The sequence below is a fragment of the Malaclemys terrapin genome, chromosome 2 (genome assembly GCF_027887155.1).
Source record: "Malaclemys terrapin pileata isolate rMalTer1 chromosome 2, rMalTer1.hap1, whole genome shotgun sequence".
Classification (NCBI taxonomy): domain Eukaryota; kingdom Metazoa; phylum Chordata; order Testudines; family Emydidae; genus Malaclemys; species Malaclemys terrapin.
The window spans coordinates 172,737,037-172,752,288 of record NC_071506.1 but is presented as its reverse complement, the minus strand read 5'-3'; the positions used below and the strand labels follow the sequence as shown (position 1 = coordinate 172,752,288).

Below are 15,252 nucleotides of genomic sequence, written 5' to 3'. Positions count from 1 at the left end.
GAAGCAGGGGTTCTGTGTCTACTTGGTTCTGTAACGGACTATCCAGCAGCCTGAGGAAGGAATTTGTGGACTCTAAACAGGTGGCAGTAGAATGGACCAGACTCAACTCCTTGACCAAACTGGTGGCATGGAAAGTACTTCCTGGCTAGATCAGTGGAATGGACTCTGGAGCAAACTCTTTGACTGGCAAGCAGCAGAGCTGAGTGGACTCAATTCCTTGAGTGGACTCCAGACTGGTGGTGGCAGAGCAGTCTCCTTGATTGGACTGGCAGAGAGTTGAGCAGACTGCATGACCAGCCAGCAGAGGTGAGTTTGTGACATACCAGGGCACAATCTAGACCAATGAGGGGCTGTGTCAACCCTGCCCTGGAACCTTGGGTGCCTTGCAATGCCTTGCTGAAGTAGTTCCCACCTGGATTGCTCACAAACAGCCTTCCAGCATGCAAGCCACACCCTGAACGTCTGTACGTAACTGCAACCTGCCAGCCATGCCATGGCTGTTATTTGGTTATTTCTGCATGGTGACCCCAACACACTCCCAGTCCTGGATTTCCCCCCAGAAATGTATGTCATGTATTGCCCAGCCCTCTCCTGGATGGTCCAAATATATTAAGTCAGCTATTCCTTTAAATGAATAGTATACACTAGCCTGTTACCCTAAATAGAGTTATCCAGATAATTTAACTTAAACATACTGGATTAGCTAAAACAATAAAATAAGTTTATTGACTACAAAGAGAGATTTTAACTGAGTACAAGCAATGAGGCATAAAAGTCAGAAATGGTTACAAGAAAATAAAGATAAAAACACTTACTAGTGTCTAGCTTTAGCAAACTGTATTAGCTTCAAAGCAAAGTTTCTTACCACATGCTTCCAACAGCATTACTGACCAAACTTTCAGGTCAGGACCCCCCCCCAACCAGAGTCCAATGGCTGTTTCCTTTGTCTTCTCAGGTGTGAAGAATGAGATGGGCAAGGAGAAAAAGAGGAATGCCTTAGGGTGTCTGTTCCTCCTTTTTATAGTTTCAATACCCCCTCTTGAAAAGAATTTCCAGCTGAGAACGAGGCTACAAAAAGTTTGTGTGGAAGGATGTTCCCTGCTGGGTTTTTTCACCTATGTGAACTTCTTTTGTTTTTTCCTTCCCCCTTTCCACTTGATGACTCTGTTTACTGCTTAAATGCAAAGGAAGACAAGCATAAACTCCTTTGTTCAAGACAGGTCTGTTTGACCAGGTTGGTGCTATGTGAGTTTGAACGTGTATTTTTAACATTATCACCTTGATCGATCAGTCCTTCAGCCCTCTTATAGATTGTGCTGATCACAACACATCTTCAATTCTTCTTGTATCCTGGCCTTCCTTCTCCATGTGCAGCCATGTTTTTTCACGATAAAATCTTCCCATCTCTTTGGAGATTGGCCGAGTGGTCGTTTCAGTTCCTGTGAGTACCACTCGGTGACAGCTGCAGTTCATCAATTGTCAGTGAGCCTCGCTATATGCCCAGTCCATCACATTTTACTATGCCTGCTCTCCACAACGATGTCCTGCACTTCACTCTGCTGTCTGATCACTTCATTGGGGACATTATACAGGGGAAATGTATAACTCTATGCACAAAGCTGCTACACACATTTCACCATGATGTTACTGATCAGCAAGTTATGAGTTTTCAAATGATACCTTACAAAGCATGCCTTGTACAAAGATTTTTACAATAGAGCACCTGGTGTGAACACAGGGGTGTATTTTGTCACAGAGCTGAGCCAATTTCATGGGGTCATGACCCACCCAGTGTTTGGGCATTCCCAGAAATGCCCAGGTAACAGTATAGTTTCCCTGGTCATTCCTGCTCTTGAACGCCTGGCTTTGACCTTGGCTTGATGTGGACCTTGGACTCTGAAACCCAACTTGGACTGGGATCCTTGGTATTAATCCCAACCTGGAACTTGACTACAAACTCTTCTGCTACTTTCAGCCTCAGGTTTGACCCTACTCTGACCATTAGTACTGACTGCCCTTGTCAGGATCCTGACAATTTTCACTAAATTGTTCATTAAGATTATTCTTTACTCATGGTATAGTGATTAGTTACCTAACTCACATGATGTTTCTACTCTGCAATTGAATAACTGAAACTTTTCAAATGTAACCCCTTTGGCTTTTAGAGAGTATGGCCCCTTTAAATCTTTTTTCCTGAGGGGGGAAGGAGGAAGTGCTGCTAGTCGGAGGGAGAGAGGGAGAAACAACAGACATGTGTGTCTGGATCTCCAGACAGAACGGCTGCAGCAAGGAGGCCTTCACAGAGTGAAGCAGCCAAGAACCTGCCTAAAGCCTGGGAGGGACAGAGCAGCCGATTGGGGACACCCCAGGATACGAGCCAGGAGGAACCCTGTGCCAGGGAGGAATCGCCCGAGAAGGACAGGCCGGAGCTGCACCCAGTATCACGGCTGCCCAGAGGTGCATGAGGCCGTGAGTACTGGGGCTTGTGACTTTGCATTGGGAATAAGGAGGGAGGCTGTTAGCTAGTTAAGTGAGGAGGTTGTCACTTTGTGTCGGTTTGCAGAGAGCGGCAAAAGAGGGCACCGGAGGGGTTTGTTGGGAAAACTTTACTGGTGCCAAAGAAGACCAGGAGCACCCAGGACTCAGCACCAGACTGGAACTCTGCCCAGAACTCCTGAGCTCTGTGTGCAGACACATTGCTTGGTGTCTGCCCTTTCAGACTGTGGTACCACTGGGCCTGTGGGGCCTTGAGTTGAATGCAACCCTGTTTTACCGCACCCTCTATATTTCCCCCTGTTGTTTTTCTCCTTTCATCCCTCTGTAAATAAATATTTCCTTTTCCTATATTCATTTTACTTTTCCAGTGTGTGTGTGTTCATGCTGCGGGGTTTGGAACAGGTGCCCCTGGGGTGGAAGGGACTTTCCCTGCTGTGTTCCTGTGCCCGCCTTCTTCTTGGCCAGAGCTGCCTGCAGAGCAGACTCCATTTTGGCCACAAGAGCGCTAAAGTGACACAACTATTAGAATAGTGACTCTTTCACCCATGAATTCTGTTGTTTGATAGGAATATTTGTGTAAAGAACAGCCAGGTCTCAAACATTTGCATGAACAAAAGATTGTTTCCACAAATGTTTACAAATGGATTCCGAAGTGTTGACCAGTATATGCTGCTCGCTCTGACCAACATGTCACGAGTGGCAGTGGAGTTATTCCTTAAACTACAGAGGCAAAAGGAGTGTGACATTGATGGTGACCACAGTGGAACACCGCTTTTGGGCTCGAGAAACAAGCATTCAGTGGTGGGAGCACATTGTGATGCACGTCTGGGATGACGAGGAAAGCCGCATTCATAGGACTGTCTGATGAGCTCGCCCCAACCCTGCGGCACAAGGACACGAGACTGAGAGCTGCCCTGCCATTGGAGAAGCGTGTGGCGATTGCACTGTGGAAGCTGGCTACTCCAAACTGCTACCAATTGGTCACTAATCAGTTTGCAATGGGAAAGTCTACTGGTGGACTCATGTTGATGGAAGTGTGCAGGGCCATTAATCGCATCCTGTTCTGAAAGCCTGTGACTCTGGGCAACGTGCATGACATTGTGGATGGCTTTGTACAAATGGACTTCTCTAACTGTGGAGGGGCGATAGATGGCACGCACATTCCAATTCTGGCACCAGACCACCTTGCCACTGAGTACATTAATTGCAAGGGGTATTTCTCAATGGTTCTCCAGGTGCTTGTGGATCACTGTGGGTGTTTCACAGACATTAACGCAGGCTGGTCCGGAAAGGTGCATGACACATGCATCTTTTGGAACATTGGCCTGTTCAGGAAGCTGCAAGCAGGGACTTTCTTCCTGGACCAGAAGATCACCGTAGGGAAGTTAAAATGCCCGTTGTGATCCTGGGAGACCCCGCCTACCCCTTAATGCCGTGGCTTATGAAGCCATACACGGGGCAACTTGACAGAAGCAAGGAGCGGTTTAAAAACAGGGTGAGCAAGTGCAGAATGACTGTGGAGTGTGCTTTTGGCTGTTTAAAAGCCCACTGGCGGTGCCTGTATGGGAAGCTGGACCTGGCCAATGACAATATTCCTATGCTTATAGCCGCGTGCTGTATGCTCCATAATATTTGTGAAGAGAAGGGTGAAAGCTTCACTCAGGGCTGGACCGCAGAGGCTATGCACCTGGAGGCTGAGTTCAAACAGCCAGAGACTAGGGCTATTAGAGGGGCACAGCATGTGGCCATAAGGATCAGGGATGCCTTGAGGCAGCAATTTGAAGCTGAAAGCCACTAATATTTGTTGATATGCTTGGGAGTGCAGTGCTTGTAATGCTAAGAGGTGATTGGTGCACATGATGCAATATGTGGGATTAACGTAATTGTATGTTGCTTTGCAGGGCTCTTTTTACTTTCAATTAATAGAATAAAGATTGCTTTCAAACCAACACAATTCTTTTATTAAAAGACAACAACCGGAGGAGAGAGTCAAACCAAAAAAAACGTCAACAGTGAGGAGGATGGGGGAAGGTAAGGTCCAGGAGGAGGAAGGGTCCCAGGACGGCTAAAGATTTCTGTATGTCCAGGAATCATATCCAACCTTCTCCTTTGGAGTACAATGCAGAGGGTACTGTACTTCAGCAGGGCCAAACTGCAGAGGGATAGGTGTTGAGTGCAATGGGTAGTGCGAGTCTGCAGTGCTGGACTGTGAGGGGGGAGGAGTGGAAAGCCATGGGTATAGACTGGAGCCAGAAGGTTGATAAAAGTGTGTTGGCGGTGTGTGTGGGGTGCATGGGAAAGAGTTTTGCGATAGCAGCTGCAGGAGAGGGCGGGTGCAGAGCTGCATGGTTTGAAGACCTAGTATCGCCTGGAGTGTGTCTGCTTGGAGCTCCATAACCTTTAACAGCCGCTCCATGGCTTCATTCTGGCATTCTGTGTTCTCCTTCAGTCCCTCTTCTCACTGTCCTGCCACTCCTTCAATTCCTGTTTCTCGGCAGCGGAGTGCATCATAACAGCATGCAGAAAGTCCTCCTTAGTTCTTCTTGGCCACTTTGTAATTTTACACAACCGGTCAGCCGCTGATAACAAAGAGGGAGGCTGGGCTCCCAAGGTCATCTCTGTGAAGGTTAAATGCAACATTTTACAGAAGCAGTATTGTTTGCAACACAGACAACATTGATTCAATGATTTAAAATACAATCAGTACTCACAGACCTGTCACTAACTGGCTGAACCCGGGCAAGCACACATGAGCCACAAGATCCCCAAAATGGTGAGTAGCTGCAGGGGCAGGGTAAATCACTCTGCCTGGACCCTGCTGTACAATGGGCATGTGGCTCTTGTGGAGAGTCAGCACTGTAGGGGGGGCCTGATAATCATTCCTGTCCCCACACTTTCCACAGGGTGTAATCATTATGGAAGATATCTCAGGGCATGTCTACACTATGATATTATAACAGTCGATCTTTAGTAACCGATTTTATACAGTTGATCGTGCGTGTCCCCACTAAGCGCATTAGGTCATTGGAGTGCGTCCTCAATACCATGTCTAGCATCGACTCACGGAGTGGTGCACTGTGGGTAACTATTCCACAGTCCCTGCTGCCCATTGGAATTCTAGGTTAAGCTCCCAATGCCTGATGGAGCAAAAACATTGTCGCAGGTGGTTTTGGGTTCATGTCGTCCTTCTCCCCTCCCTCCCTCTCTCCTTGAAAGCAACGGCAAACAACCATTTTGCGCCTTTTTTCCTGGGTTATCCATGCAGACGCTATAGCACGGCAAGCATGGAGCCCGCTCAGCCACACACTGCTTTTGTGAGCATTGTAAACACCTTGCGCATTATCCTGCAGTTTGTGCGGAGCCTAGCTAGGAGCTGCGAGCACAAAGAAGATTGTGAGGAGGACATGGACACAGACGTTTCTGAAAGCATGGGATGTGGCAATTGGGATATCATGGTGACATTGGGGCATGTTGATACAGTGGAACACCGATTCTGGGCCCGGCAAACAAGCACAGACTGGTGGACCACATAGTGTTGCAGGTATGGGATGATTCCCAGTGGCTGTGAAACTTTCGCATGCGTAAGGCCACTTTCATGGAACTTTGTGAGTTGCTTTCCTCCGCCCTGAAGTGCAGAAATACCAAGATGAGACCTGCCCTGACAGTTGAGAAACAAATGGCGATAGCCCTTTGAAAGCCTGCAACGCCTGACTGCTACCAATCAATTTGGAGTGGGCAAATCTACTGTGAGGGCTGCTGTGATCCAAGTAGCCAGGGCAATCAATACCCTTCTGCTAAGAAGGGTAGTGACTCTGGGAAATGTGCAGGTCATAGTGGATGTCTTTGCTGCAATGGGGTTCCCTAACTGTGGTGGGGCGACAGATAGAATGCATATCCCTATCTTGGCACTGGACCACCTTGCCACAGAGTACATAAACCGCAAGGGGTACTTCTCAATGGTGTTGCAAGAACTGGTGGATCACAAGGGCCATTTCATCGACATCAACGTGGGATGGTCGGGAAAGGTTCATGACGCTCACATCTTTTGGAACTCCGGGCTGTTCGGAATGCTGCAAGAACGAACTTTCTTCCCAGACCAGAAAATTACTGTTGGGTATGTTGAAACGCCAATAGTTATCCTTGGGGACCCAGCCTATCCCTTGCTCCCATGGCTCATGAAGCCGTACACAGGCAGCCTGGACAGCAATGGACAGTTCAACTATAGGCTGAGCAAGTGCAGAATGGTGGTAGAATGTACCTTTGGACATTTAAAGGGGCGCTGGTGCAGTTTGCTGAGTAGGCTAGACCTCAGTGAAAGGAATATTCCCAATGTTATTGCTGCTTGCTGTGTGCTCCATAATATCTGTGAGAGTAAGGGGGAGATGTTTATGGCGGGGTGGGAGGTTGAGGCAGATGCCTGGTGGCCAATTTTGAACAGCAAGACACCAATGCAATTAGAAGAGCACACCGAGGCGCACTGTGCATCAGATATGCTTTGAAAAACAGTTTCATGACTGACCAGGATACGGTGTGACAGTTGTGTGTGTTTGTCCTTGATTCAAACCCACCCCCTTTGGTGAATGTACTTCCCTGTAAGCCAATCCCTTTCCCCCCTTCGACTACAGCTGCCACAGGAAATAAAGTCCCTATTGTTCTGAATCCATTCATTCTTTATTTATTAAAAAATACTTGAGATCACTGACAATGCTGACTAGTAAAAGGAAGCCCGGGTGTACAAAGGGTTTGATAACAGGGTGGGGTGGCTGAGGATGGAAGGACAAGGCCACATTGCTTATTGTAGCCACACTACAAATCAAAGCTGTTTGAATGACAGCCTTCTGTTGCTTGGCTCATCCCCTGGAGTTGAGTGGCAGGGTTCCTGGATCTCCCCTTCGTGTTCTTGGGCATCTGGGTGAGGAGGATATGGAACTTGGTGAGGAGGGCAGGCGGTTACACAATGGCTGCAGCAGGGGTCTGTACTCTAGTTGCCTTTCCTGCTGCTCCACCAGACTCCTCATCATGTCTGTTTGCTCCCTCATTAGCCTCAGCATCTCCTCCTGCGTGTTCCGATCACGCTCACTGTATGGTTTCCTGGCCTTTGCCATGGAATGCCTCCATGCATTCAGCTGTGCCCTATCAGTGCGGGAGGATTCCATGAGCTCGGAAAACATGTCATCACGAGTGCATTTTTTTCGCCTTCTAATCTGTGATAACCTCAGGGATGGAGTTGATGCAGGGAGCATAGAAGCATTTGCAGCTGCAGGGGCGGGGAAAAGGGAGAGTAGACTTTTAAGAAGATAAGTTTCTGAGAACAAAAGGGAGACTCTTTCACAGTGAATCAAGCAATTCACAGCAGACAGCACAAGTGTTTTAGGTACAAGGTCACATTTTGCCTTTTATATTGAGCACCTGCCGGTATGGTGACACATCACACATGGCTGGGCAACAGAATTCGGTTTGCAGGCAGCCATCGTAAGCCAAAGGATACGTGGGGTTGGCTTCTTCTGCGTTCATAACATGTGGAAATGGTTTCAAACTGCAGCACCCTCCTTTCCCATAGCAACCAATGCTAGTTGTGTTTGCTGTTTAAAAGGAGGTGCTACAGTTGCCGTTTAAAAGGAGGGGCTGTGGTTTTGGGGTGGATGTGCAGCACTGCCCTCCCCCCCCGCCCCGCGCATGGCTATTCTCTGGGATGATCCTTTTAGCCAAGCACAAACAGCCCAGCATGCCGGGGATCTAATGTGTCGGGGATCACTAAACAGAGGGGATTACTGTTCCCTTACAAAACTTCCCGTTTCAACCAGGTAACCATGAATGATATCACTTTCCTGAGGCTGACACAGAAAGATAAAGACCGAATGTTGCATGAATGTGACCAAAACCCAGGACCATTCGCTGCCATGCTTTGTGCAGCAATGATTCCAGACCACTTGCTACTGGCTTGGCGTGGTAAAGTGTCCTACCATGGAGAATGAATTAAGGCAGCCCTCTCCAGAAACCTTCTGAAAAGGCTTTCAGAGTACCTCCAGGAGAGCTTCATGGAGATGTCCCTGGAGGATTCCTGCTCCATACCCAGACACATTAACAGACTTTTCCATTAGCTGTACTGGCCGGGAATGCATCCCAATTGCTCAGGGCAAATAAAACATTAAACACAATTGCTTTTAACCCCTGCAGTGTTGTTACAAATGTGCACTCAACAGAGGTGCCTTCTCCGCCTTCAGGGTCTGGAAACAATAGGCCCTGGGTGAGGAAAAGGTCGTGGCTGCTGGGGAGAACAGATTCTCTGCTTGCCTGCTGCGCGTTCTCCTCCTCTTCCTCATCCACAGAATCCTCATCCATGTTGCGTGAGGCTGCCACCTTGCAGGTGTCCACGGAGAGTTTTGGGGTACTGGTAGGGTCCCTCCCTAGAATGCCATGCAGCTGATCATAGAAGCGGCATGTCTGGAGCTCTGACCCGGAGCGACCATTTGCCTCCTTTGTCCTTTGGTAGGCTTGCCTGAGCTCCTTAATTTTCATGTGGCACTGCTGTGTGTCCCTGTTGTAGCCTCTCTCCACCATCCCCCATGCAATTTTGGCATATATATCAGCATTTCTTCTGCTGGATTGGAGTTCTGCCTTCACAGATTCTTCTCCACATACTGCAATCAGATCTAGTGTATCCTGTTCGCTCCATTTCTGGAGCTCATTTGCGATTCTGGGACTGCATGGTCACCTGTTCTGCTGAGCTCGCCACGCTGACCAAACAGAAAACGAAATTCAAAAGTTCCTGGTGCTCTTCCTGTGTACCTGGCTAGTGCATCAGAGTTGAAAGTGCTGTCCAGAGTGGTCACATTGGAGCACTCTGGGATAGCTCCCAGAGGCCAATACCATCGAATTGCACAGCGCTGCGTCTACACTATCCCAAATTAGACCCAGGAAGGTTGATTTTAGCGCTACTCCCCTCGTCGGGGAGGAGTACAGCAGTTGATTTTAAGAGCCCTTTAGGTCAGCAGAACTGGGTTGGTTGTGTAGACTTCTCCAAGTCTGTGGCTTCTGCCCTGGCCCTTGTGTGGCTCGCCTGTTTGCAGCAATGGTCCTCCGCTCCGCGTGACAGCACAATGGCGCGGGAAAGTTACTCTTAATGGGGCAAGAAACAAAGCAGCTCTGCCAAAGAACCTGCGGCAGCAGATTGCCCAGTATCTCCACGAAAGTTTCCTGGCGATCTCTAAGGGAGATTTCCATGAAGTGAGGGAGTCAATCAACAGCCTGTTCCACCGCTCAGACTAGGCATGTCATGGGAGACAAGCCTGCTTTCTGCAACCCTCCTGCCCCCAACAACTCGCTTCAGCGATTCCCAAAATCAGATCCACTTACCAGGGGCCTCCTCTCCTGTTTGTGCTTCGCCAACATCCGACAGCGATGACTGGCTAGCCTCCTCCGGGGTAGAAAAGAGCTCTTGGCTGCATGCATCTCTGACCCAAGTCATCCTCTGCCTCTGGGTCCCCCTCCCCCTCCTTGTCCAAGATTTCCTCTTCTTGGCTCGGTCCACCCTTGACTGGCATGCAAGCCACCGAAGTATCCACAGTGGTCTTCAGAGTGGAGGTGGGGTCGCTGCCGAGTATCGCTTCCAGCTCTTTGAAGAACCGGCACTCATGGGCGCAGCACTGGAGTAGTGGTTTGCCTCCCATGTCTTGTGGTAGGCGTTACGCAATTCCTTCACTTTGACCTTGCACTGCAATGTGTCCCAGTCATGGCCCCTTTCTGTCATGCATCATGAAATCTGTCCGTAGGTATCATAATTCCTATGGCTGGAGTTCAGCTGGGACTGGACAGCCTCCTCTCCCCAAATGCTGATGAGGTCCAGCAGCTCGGCATTGTTCCAAGCGGGGGATCATCCGGTGTGTGGAGCAGGCATGGCTACTGGGAAAGATGCGCTGAGACCACTGCACAAATCACTGAGCAAACAGGAAGGGGACTTTCAAAATTCCAAAGGAATTTACAGGGTGGGTGGGGCTGACGGTTGGTCATCTGAGGGCAGGGCAGTAGAGTTCAAACCGATGACCAGAGAGGTGAGACATCTCCCAGAGGCCAATCGCAGCGCCGTAATTGACCCCGGTGTCTACACTGGCACCGCAACACTTTAACCCCAGCGCAGAAAGCTGTATGCCTCTGTTGGGATTTTTTTTAAAAGTGCTACAACTGCACAGTTTCTGCGCACTAAGTGTCTTGGCAGTGTGTACACCTCGGGAGTTACAGGGCAGAAAGTTGCTTTACTGCTCAGAAACTTGCCAGTGTAGACAGAGCCTAAACTTTAGGTGTGGATCATGCCTAAGTCCTAGTGTGTATTGATGAACTAAACTCCATTTTTGAACTATGCCATAATTTCATGAAATGGCTGTTGACCACCCTTTATGTAACCACATGGCTAGAAGAAACTGCTAAGCTGTCTAGACTTGTAAATTCAAGTAAAAAAAATGCTGCTTGCATTGGAGAGTGACAGAGACTTTGGCTGAGAGACTCTTCAAGAAGAGGTCACTGAGAGTAAACCCGAAGAAATGTTCCATCATCCAAGCTGTAACGATGCTGGTTCTGGCGGGACCCAACTGAGAGTGCCAATTCAGGACAAATTGCTTAAAACAGGGCAGTTACAGCCCAAGGCTGGGGTTTTTCCACCTCTAAGGCAAACCAAACCAGCCAGACAGTAAAGGCTTTGGTCTCACCCCACTGGCTAACCACAAGTCACACAAGCAATTCCCTTAGACGCTCCAGTTTCCCAGTATCACCACCAGTGCCACTCGTTATGGGGACAAATGGTTATGAAAACCAATACCCCAATAAAAGAAAAAAGTTTCTCTTGATCCCAAAGGACCAAGCCCCAGACCCAGGTCAATATACAGATCAGATCTTACCCACAAATCATGCTGTTGCCAGTGCTTCAGAATCTAAAGTCTAAAGGTTTATTCATAAAAGGAAAAAGATATAGATGAGAGTTAGAATTGGTTAAATGGAATCAATTACATACAGTAATGGCAAAGTTCTTGGTTCAGGCTTGCAGCAGTGACAGAATAAACTGCAGGTTCAAATCAAGTCTCTGGAACATCCCCAGTTGGGATGGGTCATCAGTCCTTTGTGCAGAGCTTCAGTTTGTAGCAAAGTCCCTCCAGAGGTAAGAAGCAGGATTGAAGACAAGATGGAGATGAGGCATCAGCCTTTTATAGTCTTTTCCAGGGTAAGAACACCTCTCTGTCCTTACTGTGGAAAATTACAGTAAAATGGAGTCTGGAGTCACATGGGCAAGTTCCTGCATACTTTGCTGAGTTACAAGGCCTTTCTGCCTTCTCTCAATGGGTCAGTTGTATAGCTGATGGTCCTTAATGGGCCATCAAGCAGGCTAGGCAGAGCTAACACCAACTTGTCTGGGATGTTTCCCAGAAGCATAGCATAAGTTTGAAATATAGACAGTATAGAGCCAATATACATAATTTCAACTACAAAATTGATACACACATATAGACAGCATAATCATAACCAGCAAACCATAACCTTCTTAGACAACTCATTTGACCCCCTTTATACAAGATTTGGTGCCACTACAGGACCTTGGTTGCAACCATGTTCTATATGGTCCCAGTTCAAGTCAATAACGTGACACAAGCTAGCCAGCTAAAAGAGTTTCACTTCTATTCACCTCAACTGCATGGAGGAGGAACCTGTTACTGAGAGCTGAGGATTTTCCCAGTGTTCTGATTTTCCCAGAAGAGGGAAGGAGGATGACAAAAGCAGACAGGCTGTAAGAGTCTATTACTAGGAGGGGTTCCAGCATCTAGTCAGTGAAAAAGCCTAAAAATAATTGATATAGGTTCTCCAGCTCAATGGTGTAAGAAGTTCCTTCATTTTAATAAGTTATTGAAGTTCAGTTGAGAATCTTTTATTGAATGAGCAGTTGCTTAAGATGATCCCTGTGGGTCAACTAAAAAGAAGCCTTATAATTATCTTTCTATCTAGCCAAGAAAAATTAAGAGAACAGTTTTGAAAGCATTCTTATATATTCTGATTACAAAGGGATGCTGTGATTTTTACCTGATTTACTCTGCTTACTATTGAAAGGCATGCTGAATCCCTCTCTCAAGGCTGAATTGTCTTGCAGTATGAAAGCTTACAGAAAAAGAGTAATGAATGATTTGCATAAGTGAATGTTGTTTGTTCAATGGTGGTTGATTGCTACACCCTTTCCCTTTGCTACAGTTTTAGTTTTTTCAGTAACCCTAGAGGTATAGACAGAAGGTGAAATCCTGGCCCCATTGTAGACAATGGAAATGTTGCCATTAACAATGGTGCTAGGGTTTCACCCAGAATTTCTAAGGCCTTATCTAAACACAGTTGTACCACCTTAGTTAAATTGATGCAATGACCCTTAATGGAATCTCTAAATCTCAGGGTATATCTACACTGGAAATTTCAAAGCGCTGCCGCAGGAATGCTCCGGTGGCAGCACTTTGAAGTGCGAGTGTGGTCACACGTGAGTGCTGGGAGAGAGCTCTCCCAGCGCTCCTGGTAATCCACCTCCAGGAGGGGATTAGCTCCAAGCGCTGGGAGTGCGGCTCCCAGCACTTGGAGCCAGTCTACACTAGCGCTTTAAAGCGCTCAGACTTGCTGTGCTCAGGAGGGGGATTTTTCACACCCCTGACCCAGCAAGTTAGAGCGCTATAAAATGTAAGTGTAGACAAACCCTCAGTTTAAGAGTGTCTTAGGTTGATTTAGCTTAAGCTGATAACAACTTAAACTAAACTGATATAATAATAAAACCTAAATAAGGCACTCTCAAACCAATCTAAGAGTGTCCTCACAAGAGGATCACACCAAAAACTAATTTAATCAATGAGTGCAAATTTTGTGTGTAGTCACGCATATAAGTCTGTGCGACCTCACATCTGAAACCTAGCATAGTGGATACCGGTAACTAACTCTGATCCATCCAAAATAAATCTAATATTATCCATAGACATTTGATCATTAGTTCACTGAATCCCATATGTCCCCTTCAGACCCAGTGGGGGTGAAAGGATGTTGGAGAAGACATGGGTCTTGATTAATTCCTGCTGCTGTGGTGTATGCAATTTGAAGGACTGTTGTGTTCGAACAGACTTTGAAATGGTCTACATTTAAACAAGAGGCAGAGTATCAGAATTCCACCCTGCCCTGAAAATGTATAACATGAGTTGTATTGGTGGCATGTAAATCAATAAAGAAACCTTACAACAAATATCTTGCTCATGTCAAGAAAATAGCTACAGAAAGTGTTGCCCAAATATCCACAAAATACACATCACTCACAAATTATTGAATGAGATTGATTTTTCAAGAATGTAAGATGAGATGACATTGCAAATCATGCTGTATATCTGAAAGGCTGGCGGGAACAATGGTCAGTGTAACAGAGTAATATCTGTTCTTGATTATACAATGGAAGCATTATCTGTTTTTGCCATACAGATTCTGCCAGTTATGAAATTAGTAAAGCCAGTAACAATCCTGCAGCTAAATACTCAATAGAAACTTAAAATGTTCCACTGGAAGAACTACAGTCACAGTAGGAAGTTCTTTATCCTATGAGAAACAAACGTTCTGAAACATTGAACCCCAAATGAGTTATCTGACAGCCTACATATTGAAGGATACGGAGAATAAGACTAAGCAATGACATGACAGACAACAACCAAATTTAATGAACTGGGCATCTGGACTGTGTATCAACACATCTGAAACTATGAATGCTTAGGGTATGCAAAAGTAAATCTGCTTCTCTTCCCCCTGTGGGCATATTAGACATAGAACAGTTTTTATCACTTTACAGGAAGTTTGGAGATTTTCCTATACAAGTTTCAGTGATGGATGAGACCAGTTTCCTTGTAAATTTCATGAACACCCAAATCTGTCAGATCTCTAAGAGACTATTCAAATAATGGTTATGGACATCTATCACAAGTCTAGATCTGTCAGCAACCAGTAGGCTTTATTCAGCAAGTGCAACCCCATCTCCATCTTTAGAATTTGTCTGCTGTATCTTTTGCCATCAGTGGTAGTTTCTGCCCAAACCTGAAGGTGGAACTCTTGTTACTTACATGGCCTTACCACGAGTGCTAGCACTTGGCACTGGACCCAGGAAAATTTGACCACCTGGAGATAGGTGACAACATTTGGAGTACTCTGAAATAATTGTTTATATCATCTCCCTTACCAATGGTAGAAAAGTTGAATGTCAGGTATGAAATTTATGTGCTCACTCTAAAATAGTTCAGGTGATCTTCAAATTTGCCCAGCAGCACTCACAAAAACCCCTTGTTGTCTTTGGTACAGTGGCTGTTGCAACTTTTCTATCATTGTTGCAAACTTTGGATCCCTCTCTCTCTTTTCCTGCTAGCTAGCTAGCCTTCTGGGTCTTTTGCCTTATGCTAGATTCATAAATTTTAAGGCCAGAAGAGACCATTATGCTAATCTAGTCTGACTTCCTGTGTAACATGGGCCACAGTAGCTTGCCCAGTCAATTCTGCATCAGGCCCATAACTTCTATTTGAGCTATAGAATGTCCTTTTAGAAACGCTTCCAATCTTGATTTAAAGACTTCAAATGAGCACCACATCCTCCACCACATCCTCGGGAAAGTTATTTCCACGGTTAATTATCCTCACTGGTAAAAATTGTGCTTTATTTCTAGCCTGAATTTGTCTAGTTTCAGCTTCCAAACACTGGATTTTTTTATGCCTTTTTCTGGCA

General features: G+C 46.5%; 1 protein-coding gene across 1 annotated transcript in view; it reads left to right on the top strand.

The window, feature by feature from the left end:
- Nucleotides 1-2,252: 2,252 nt before the first annotated feature.
- Nucleotides 2,253-15,252, top strand: part of STX17 (syntaxin 17) — a 99,225-nt gene continuing 86,225 nt past the window's right edge. The window contains exon 1 of the mRNA XM_054019710.1: nt 2,253-2,469. The gene's annotated coding sequence lies outside the window, so the exon portion shown is untranslated. The remainder of the gene's footprint in view (nt 2,470-15,252) is intronic.